At 42.1% G+C, this 8,137-nt stretch overlaps 1 pseudogene; it reads right to left on the reverse strand.

Moving 5' to 3' along the window:
• Window positions 1-5,065: 5,065 nt before the first annotated feature.
• Window positions 5,066-6,441, reverse strand: LOC108524671 (putative elongation factor 1-alpha-like 3; annotated as a pseudogene).
• Window positions 6,442-8,137: the final 1,696 nt, after the last annotated feature.

Raw genomic sequence — 8,137 nt, forward strand, 5'->3', positions numbered from 1 at the left:
AAAATTAGCTGGGTGTGGTGGCACACACCTATAATCCCAGCTGCTCTAGAGGCTGAGGCACGAGAATCCCTTGAACCCAGGAGGCAGAGGTTGCAGTGAACCGAGATCTGGCCACTGTACTCCAGCCTGGGTGATAGAGCAAGACTCGGTCTCAAAAAACAAACAAACAAAAAACAGAAAAAAAAAAAAAGTACCTTTTGGAAACTGCACTGTGGCTGGCAGACGAGAAAAAATTCGAGACCACTAGAATGGGAGAGAAGAGGCCACCTAGGAGCGATTGTTGTTATCTAGGAAAGAGATCATGGTGGCTTGGATTAAGGTTGTGATGGAAAAGATGGAGAGGAAAAGGTGAACTCAAGAGAAATTTAAGAGGTGAAATCAACAGAACATGTGGATGGATTAGATACAGGGGAATGAGAAAGAAATGTCAAGGGTAACACGTAGGCGGTTGTGGAACTGGATAGACGGTGGTTTATTCATTGGCAGAAGCGCTCTACTGCAATAGCCTGACACCCTCCTCTATCTAGTTTGTCTAGAGCCAATGTCAAATGCTAACAATCACCCCATATCTGCTTTGATACTCATGTTGAATTCTAACAGTGATCAAGACAGAAGCTCCCTTTGCAGTTCAATTTTTCAATGAAAGGCATTTTCATGGAATAAGACCTTTTTTAAAGTTAGTTAATAAATCAAGTTTTATGTTTGTTTTTTGTTTTGTTTGTTTTTTGAGACTGTGTTTCGTTCTTGTGACTCAGGCTGGAGTGCATGGCACAGTCTCAGCTCACTGCAACCTCCACCTCCCGGGTTCAGATGAGTCTCCTGCCTCAGCCTCCCGAGTAGCTGGGATTACAGGCGCCCACCACCATGTCCGGCTAATTTTTTGTAGTTTTAGTAGAGATGGGGTTTGACCATGTTGGTCAGGCTGGTCTCAAACTCCTAACCTCAGGCAATCCGCCTGCCTCAGCCTCCCAAAGTGCTGGGGTTACAAGCATGAACCACCATGCCCAACCTAAGTTTTATATTTGACATCATGGAAATCATGTAGTGTAAAAGAATAATGCACCTCTTCAATGGCCTCAGGCAAATCAGAAAACAAGAGAATTTAAGTTTTAAATAATACCAGATGAAAGCCAGATGACATGATAGCATGTTCTACAGCCAAAGGGTTCACATATTTTCATAGAGAAGCCAAGTCTTCCTAAAGTACACAGAAGTATAGGCATGTTATGATCAGTCATAATTGCACATTCATCATTATAAAGGAAAGCATTGCACATTTCCTTTGTGGTAACAACTTCCCTTGTTATTTCATTGTTACGTTACTTCATTAGCAATATGGGTAGTAGTTAGTATGAAGAATTGCTTTTTATTATTATTATTTTTTTAAGATGGAGTTTCGCTCTTGTTGCCCAGGCTGGAGTGCAATGGGGTGATCTCGACTCACTACAACCTCCGCCTCCCAGATTCAAGCGATTCCCCTGCCTCGGTCTCCCTAGTAGCTGGGATTACAGGCAGATGCCACGATGCCCAGCTAATTTTTGTACTTTTAGTAGAGATGGGGTTTCACCATGTTGGCCAGGCTGGTTTCGAACTCCTGGCTTCAGGTGATCTGCCCACCTCGGCCTCCCAAAGTGCTAGGATTACAGGCATAAGCCACCAGGCCTGGCCTGCTTTAAAAAGTTTTTAAAGTACTGTTACATTGAGATGCACTATCAAATTCATTGGCCCAACAATAACAGATAGGTGTTCAAAAACTAGCTTCTTGTTAAAAACAGGAAAGAAATAGACAGCAATTATCTAATTTTAGCAAAACAATATTTGTAAATTAATTTTAACTTTATAGTGCTGTAAGACCTATAAGCATAATGACTTTGCACACAACTTTATGAATGGATATATTTAAGTAATATTATAATGTAAATAAGAAGTCAACATCAGGGGTTTGAGAGAATTGTTTCTCTTAAAAGGGGTCTGAGCCTTATTTGAGTTATGGAAACACTGGGTTATAAAATTAAAGCAAACCTTGGCTGGGTATGCAAGGTCTTCCGTTATCTGGCCCTCATAATACCACTGCTTCATCTCCTGTCACTCTCCTAGTCAAACCTGAAGTCCACGTAATTTCCATGCTCTTTTTTTTTTTTTTCTGAGACGGAGTCTCGCTCTGTCGCCCGGACTGGAGTGCAGTGGCGCGATCTCGGCTCACTGCAAGCTCTGCCTCCCGGGTTTTACACCATTCTCCTGCCTCAGCCTCCCGAGTAGCTGGGACTACAGGTGCCACCACCATGCCCGGCTAATTTTTTTGTATTTTTTAATAGAGACGGGGTTTCACTGTGTTAGCCAGGATGGTCTCGATCTCCTGACCTCGTGATCAGTCCGTCTCGGCCTCCCAAAGTGCTGGGATTACAGGCTTGAGCCACCGCGCCCGGCCTCCATGTTCTTACTCTAGCTGTTCCCTCTCCCCAGAACACCCTTCTAAATCCACTCAGCTAAAATAATACATCACAGCCCATAGGCAGGTCTTGGGATTTTAATCCTCCCAGAATGACAGATACTTACTTACTCAACGGAATAAAATGGTAGAATATGTCTGACATCTCATGATGAGATGTATATGGAGAATTCTCCCACATCATATTTTGAAGAATGGACTGAACACCTGTCAGGTCACTACCTGGGAATCAATAGGATCCCTCTAAGCCAGAGAAGCAGGACCAACAGTCCAGACAAAACAGAGCCTTCTCCAAAAAACAGGCCTTGTCAGACAGAATGGTCAATCCCAGTCATTCCCCAATACTTCTCTTAAGTGTTTTGCTTGATAAATACGGACTTTTGACCAGAAGAAGAGATAAACAACTTTGGTGTAAAGGTTGTTATCACTAGCGATCCCTCCCTCGCTCCCTCTCTCCCTCTGTTTCTTTCTTTCTTTCTCTCGGTTCACGGCAACCTCTGCCTCCTGGGTTCAAGTGATTCTCCTGCCTCAGCCTCTGGAGTAGCTGGGATTACATGCATGCACCGCCAAGCCTGGCTAATTTTTGTATTTTCAGTAGAGACAGGAGTTTTGCCACATTGGCCAGCCTGCTGTCGAACTTCTGAGCTCAAGTGATCCGCCCACTTCGGGCTCCCAAAATGCTGGGATGTCAGGCAAGAGCCACTGCACCCGGCAGGCTGCAGTTTCTTTCAATCAAAACAATTCAATTGTTGAGACCCTGAGGAAAACATATGTATTCTTAAAACAGAAATTGTATACTTTATTGATTATAGGAGACCACCAGTGAGAAAAAATCAACATTGTTTTTCAGCAACTAAGGTTGCCATGTAAGTGTATTTGATAAGTCATGATACCAAAGCATCTTTTTAAACTTTCATCCTAATATTAAATCTAGGTAGATGGCATGTGGCCTGCAGCTGTCAGGTCATTGATCTAAAGGAAAAGGGAAAAAAAGATTCCTCCTTGAGTCAGTCTAAGTTTAAATTGCTAAAGGATTCAGGGATTAAAATTTATGTCTATTTTACTTTCTACTTGCTTGCAGCAATCTTTAGGTTTTAAAATACTTATCAAGTTTTTAAAAATTTCTTCATTTATTTGTATATATGCTTTTTGCATTTTATATTCTATCTGTAGCACATTTGAGACAATTTTTTCAAGTTTTTTTCTAGATTCCTATTTACTTAAAACAGTATTTCCACAAAATAATCCATGAAATACTAGCCCTGCAAGATATTCTGTAAAAAAGAGAGAATTTCCAAAATCAACTAAGTTTAGAAAATTGTGTATATCATAGTCAAAAGTTACATTAATATATTAGCTAGGCCAAGGGCAGTGGCTCATGCCTGTAATTTCAGCATTTTGGGAGGCTGAGGCAGGAGGATTGCTAGGAGCCCAGAAGTTTAAGGCCAGCCTGGGCAACATAGTAAGACTCCATATCTAAATATGTATATATATATCATATATATATAGTAAATATATATATATAAAATCATATATAGTAGATATATTTATGTATTTATACATTTTAATATATTTATATATTATATATTTTATATATGTTNACTTATAAAGAAAAAAGAGGTTTAATGGACTCAGTTCCGCATGGCTGGGGAAGCCTCACAATCATGGTAGAAGGCAAAGGAAGGACAAAGGCACGTCTTACATGGTGGCAGGCAAGAGAGCATGTGCAGGGGAACTGCCCTTTTTTAAGCCATCAGATCTCGTGAGACTTATTCACTATCAGGAGACCAGCACGGGGAAAAACCCGCCTCCATGATTCAATTACCTCCCATCAGGTCCCTCCCATGACATGTGGGGATTATGGGAGCTGCAATTTAAGATGAGATTTGGATGGGGACATAGCCAAACCATATCAAACATGAAATAACAAAAATATTATTTTAGAAACAGAATTTAACACCCTCTGGAATTCGTGTTTTACAGAAAATGCTTTGGCAAATGCTTATCTAAAGTCACTTTTTAGGCCAGGCGTGGTGGCTCACGCCTGTAATCCCAGCACTTTGGAGGCCGAGGTGGGTGTCATCTGAGGTCAGGAGTTCGAGACCAGCCTGACCAACATGGTGAAACCCCATGGCTACTAAAAATACAAAAAATTAGCCAGGCATAGTGGTGGGTGCCTGTAATCCCAGCTACTCGGGAGGCTGAGACCAACCGGGAGGTGGAGGTTGCAGTGAGCCGAGATTGCGCCATTGCACCCTAGCCTGGGCGACAAGCAAAACTCCATCTCAAAAAATAAAATAAAATAGTCACTTTTTTTTTCTCATTAAACTTTGTTTCAATGGGTCTCAAAATTCTGTGACAGATTTTTGGTCAAGTGTTTCCATTAGAAAGTACTGATTTTTAAATCTAATAATTTAAAACTGCCACACACAAAAAAATAAAACCAAAGTGGTCCACAAAACATTCTTCTTTCCTTCTGAAGATTTTACGATGCATTGTTATCATTAACCAGTCTTTTACTATTAAACTTAAATGGCCAGTTGAAACAAACAGTTCTGAAACTGTTCTTCCACCACTGATTATGAAGACCAGGGTGGCAGGTATTAGGGATAACATTCATTTAGCCTTCTGAGCTTTCTGGGCAGGCTTGGTGACCTTGCCAGCTTCTGCAGCCTTTTTGTCCACTTTTTTGATGACACCCACAGCAACTGTCTGTCTCATATCATGGACAGCAAAGCGACCCACAGGTGAATAGTCTGAGAAGCTCTCACCACACATGGGCTTGCCAGGAACCATATCAACGATGGCAGCATCACCAGACTTCAAGAATTTAGGGCCATCTTCCAGTTTTTTACCAGAACGGCGACCAATTTTTTTCCTTCAGCACAGCAAACTTGCATGCAATGTGAGCCATTTGGCAATCCAGTACAGGGGCATAGCCAGCGCTGATTTGGCCTGAATGGTTCCATATAATCACCTGAGCAGTGAAGCCAGCTGCTTCCATTGGTGGGTCGTTTTTGCTGTCACCAGCAACATTGTCATGACAAACATCCTTGACAAATACATTCTTGACACTGAAGCCCACATTGTCACCAGGAAGAGCTTCACTCAAAGCTTCATGGTGCATTTTGACAGACTTTACTTCAGTTGTAACGTTGACTGGAGCAAAGGTGACCACCATACCAGGTTTGAGAACACCAGTCACCACTTGGCCAACAGGAACAGTACCAATACCACCAATTTTGTAGACATCTTGGAGGGGCAGGCACAAAGGCTTGTCAGTTGGACCAGTTGGTGGTAGGACACAGTCCAGAGCCTCAAGCAGTGTGGTTCTACTGGCATTGCCATCATTACTGGTGACTTTCCATCCCTTGAACCTAAAGGTGTGTTAGCACTTGGCTCCAGCATGTTGTCACCATTCTAAGCAGAAATTGGCACAACTGCTACTGTGACAGGGTTGTAGCCAATTTTCTTAATGTAGTGCTGGCTTCCTTAATGATTTCCTCGTATCTCTTCTGACTGTAGGGTAGCTCAGTGTAACCATTTTGTTAACACCAACAATAAGTTGTTTCACACCCAGTGTGTAAGCCAGAAGGGCATGTTCTCGGGTCTGCCCAAACTTCAAATTCACCAACACCAGCAGCAACAATCAGGACAGCACAGTCAGCCTGAGACGTCCCTGTAATCATGTTTTTGATGAAGTCTCTGTGTCCTGGGGCATCAATGATAGTCACGTAGTACTTGCTAGTCTCAGATTTCCACGAAAGAGATATCAATGGTGATACCATGTTTACGCTCAGTTTTCAGTTTATCCAAGACCCAGACATACTTGAAGGAGCCCTTTCCCATCTCAGCAGCCTCCTTCTTACATTTTTCAATGGTTCTTTTGTCGATGACACGCGTTTGTAGATCAGATGGCCAGTAGTGGTGGACTTGCCTGAATCTACGTGTCCAATGACACTGATGTTGATATGAGTCTTTTCTTTTCCCATTTGGCTTGGTAGTTTTCATGACACTTGTGTTCTGGTGGCAAACCTGGTGCGAAAAAGAATAATGTCACTTTTTAAAAAAAGAAAAAACAGCTACAACAAACTTCCCAAAGGGTCAGGGATTCTCCAGTGATAAAGAGTGATGCTGAGGACAGCAGATGGGTGAATCCTATCAGTACCCAGCTGAGTGAGGCTAAGAGAGAAGGGCCTTATGCTTACAGGAACTGGGGTTGCTGCAGTCAACCCACACATTTTAAGTCCAGAATAGTCCATTTAGGCTGAAGCAACCTGGGCAATCTTAGGTTCAACAGGATAACTGTTACTGCCATTTTTACTGTTATTTCTGCTTCAATTTACTGCTATTAATTGCTTAAGATGGGCAAGGCACTATACATACATTATCTCAAACCACATAAAACTCTTGCAAGATAGATTTTACCCTCCCAATTTTAGAGATAAGGAAACTGAGGCTGAGAGAGAGTGACATGATTCTCGTAGAAAGGATTTGGTCTTAGACATTTCTTACTGCATTGTGCTACCTCAATCTGTAAACCTTCATTGAGGTAACTGCTCTCTCTTTGCTCTGTAAGCCACTTATTACTTTCCCTAAAGCCTTCCCTGCCAGAAACAATTCTAGAATAAAACAGGTTAAACCACTGATGACCTTGGCCCAATTAATCTTATCAGGTCTGGCTTCCATCATGAACCAATTAATTACATACATTAATCTGATAAGACCTATGATTACCTAGGCATGGAATGGTATTTTGAAATTACTTCCCAAGGCTATTTAAGAATCACTATTATAAAGACACATGCACACATATGTTCACTGCAGCACTAATCACAATAGCAAAGACATGGAACTGACCTAAATGCCCATCAATGATAGACTGGATAAAGAAAATGTGGTACACACACACCATGGAATACTATGCAGCCATAAAAAGGAATGAATTCATGTCCTTTGCAGGACCATAGATGGAACTGGGAGCCATTATTCTTAGCAAACTAACACAGGAACAGAAAACCAAGTACTGCATGTTCTCACTTACAAGTACCAACTAAATGGTGAGAACACATGGACACAGAGAGGGGAACAACACACACTAAGGCCTTTCAGACGGTGGAGGGTGGGAGGAGGGAGAGGATCAGGAAAAATAACTAATGGGTACTAGGCTTAATAACTGGGTGATGAAATAATCTGTACAACAAACCCCACAACACAAGTTTACCTATATAACAAACCTGCACATGTACCCCTGAACTTAAAAGTTAAAAAAAGAGGCCAGGCACGGTGGTTCACACCTGTCATCCTAGCACTTTGGGAGGCTGAGGCGGGTGGATCACGAGGTCAGGAGATTGAGACCATCCTGGCTAACATGGTGAAACTCCATCTCTACTAAAAATACAAAAAATTAGCCAGATGTGGTGGTGGGCGCCTGTAGTCCCAGCTACTCGGGAGGCTGAGGCAGGAGAATGGCGTGAACCCGGGAGGCGGAGCTTGCAGTGAGCAGAGATCCACTGCACTCCATCCTGGGCAACAAAGTGAGACTCCGTCTCAAAAAAAAAAAAAAAGTTAAAAAAACAATCACACAAGAAAATCTTAACGTTGGAAGCCAAAGTCAAATAACTACAGAAGCCAAGGAGGTAACATAAATGAGGAAAGCTGCTCAGGAATGAGACAGGAGGGGTGATG

This window comes from Rhinopithecus bieti, unplaced genomic scaffold (assembly GCF_001698545.2).
Source record: "Rhinopithecus bieti isolate Rb0 unplaced genomic scaffold, ASM169854v2 scaffold_2432, whole genome shotgun sequence".
Taxonomy (NCBI): domain Eukaryota; kingdom Metazoa; phylum Chordata; class Mammalia; order Primates; family Cercopithecidae; genus Rhinopithecus; species Rhinopithecus bieti.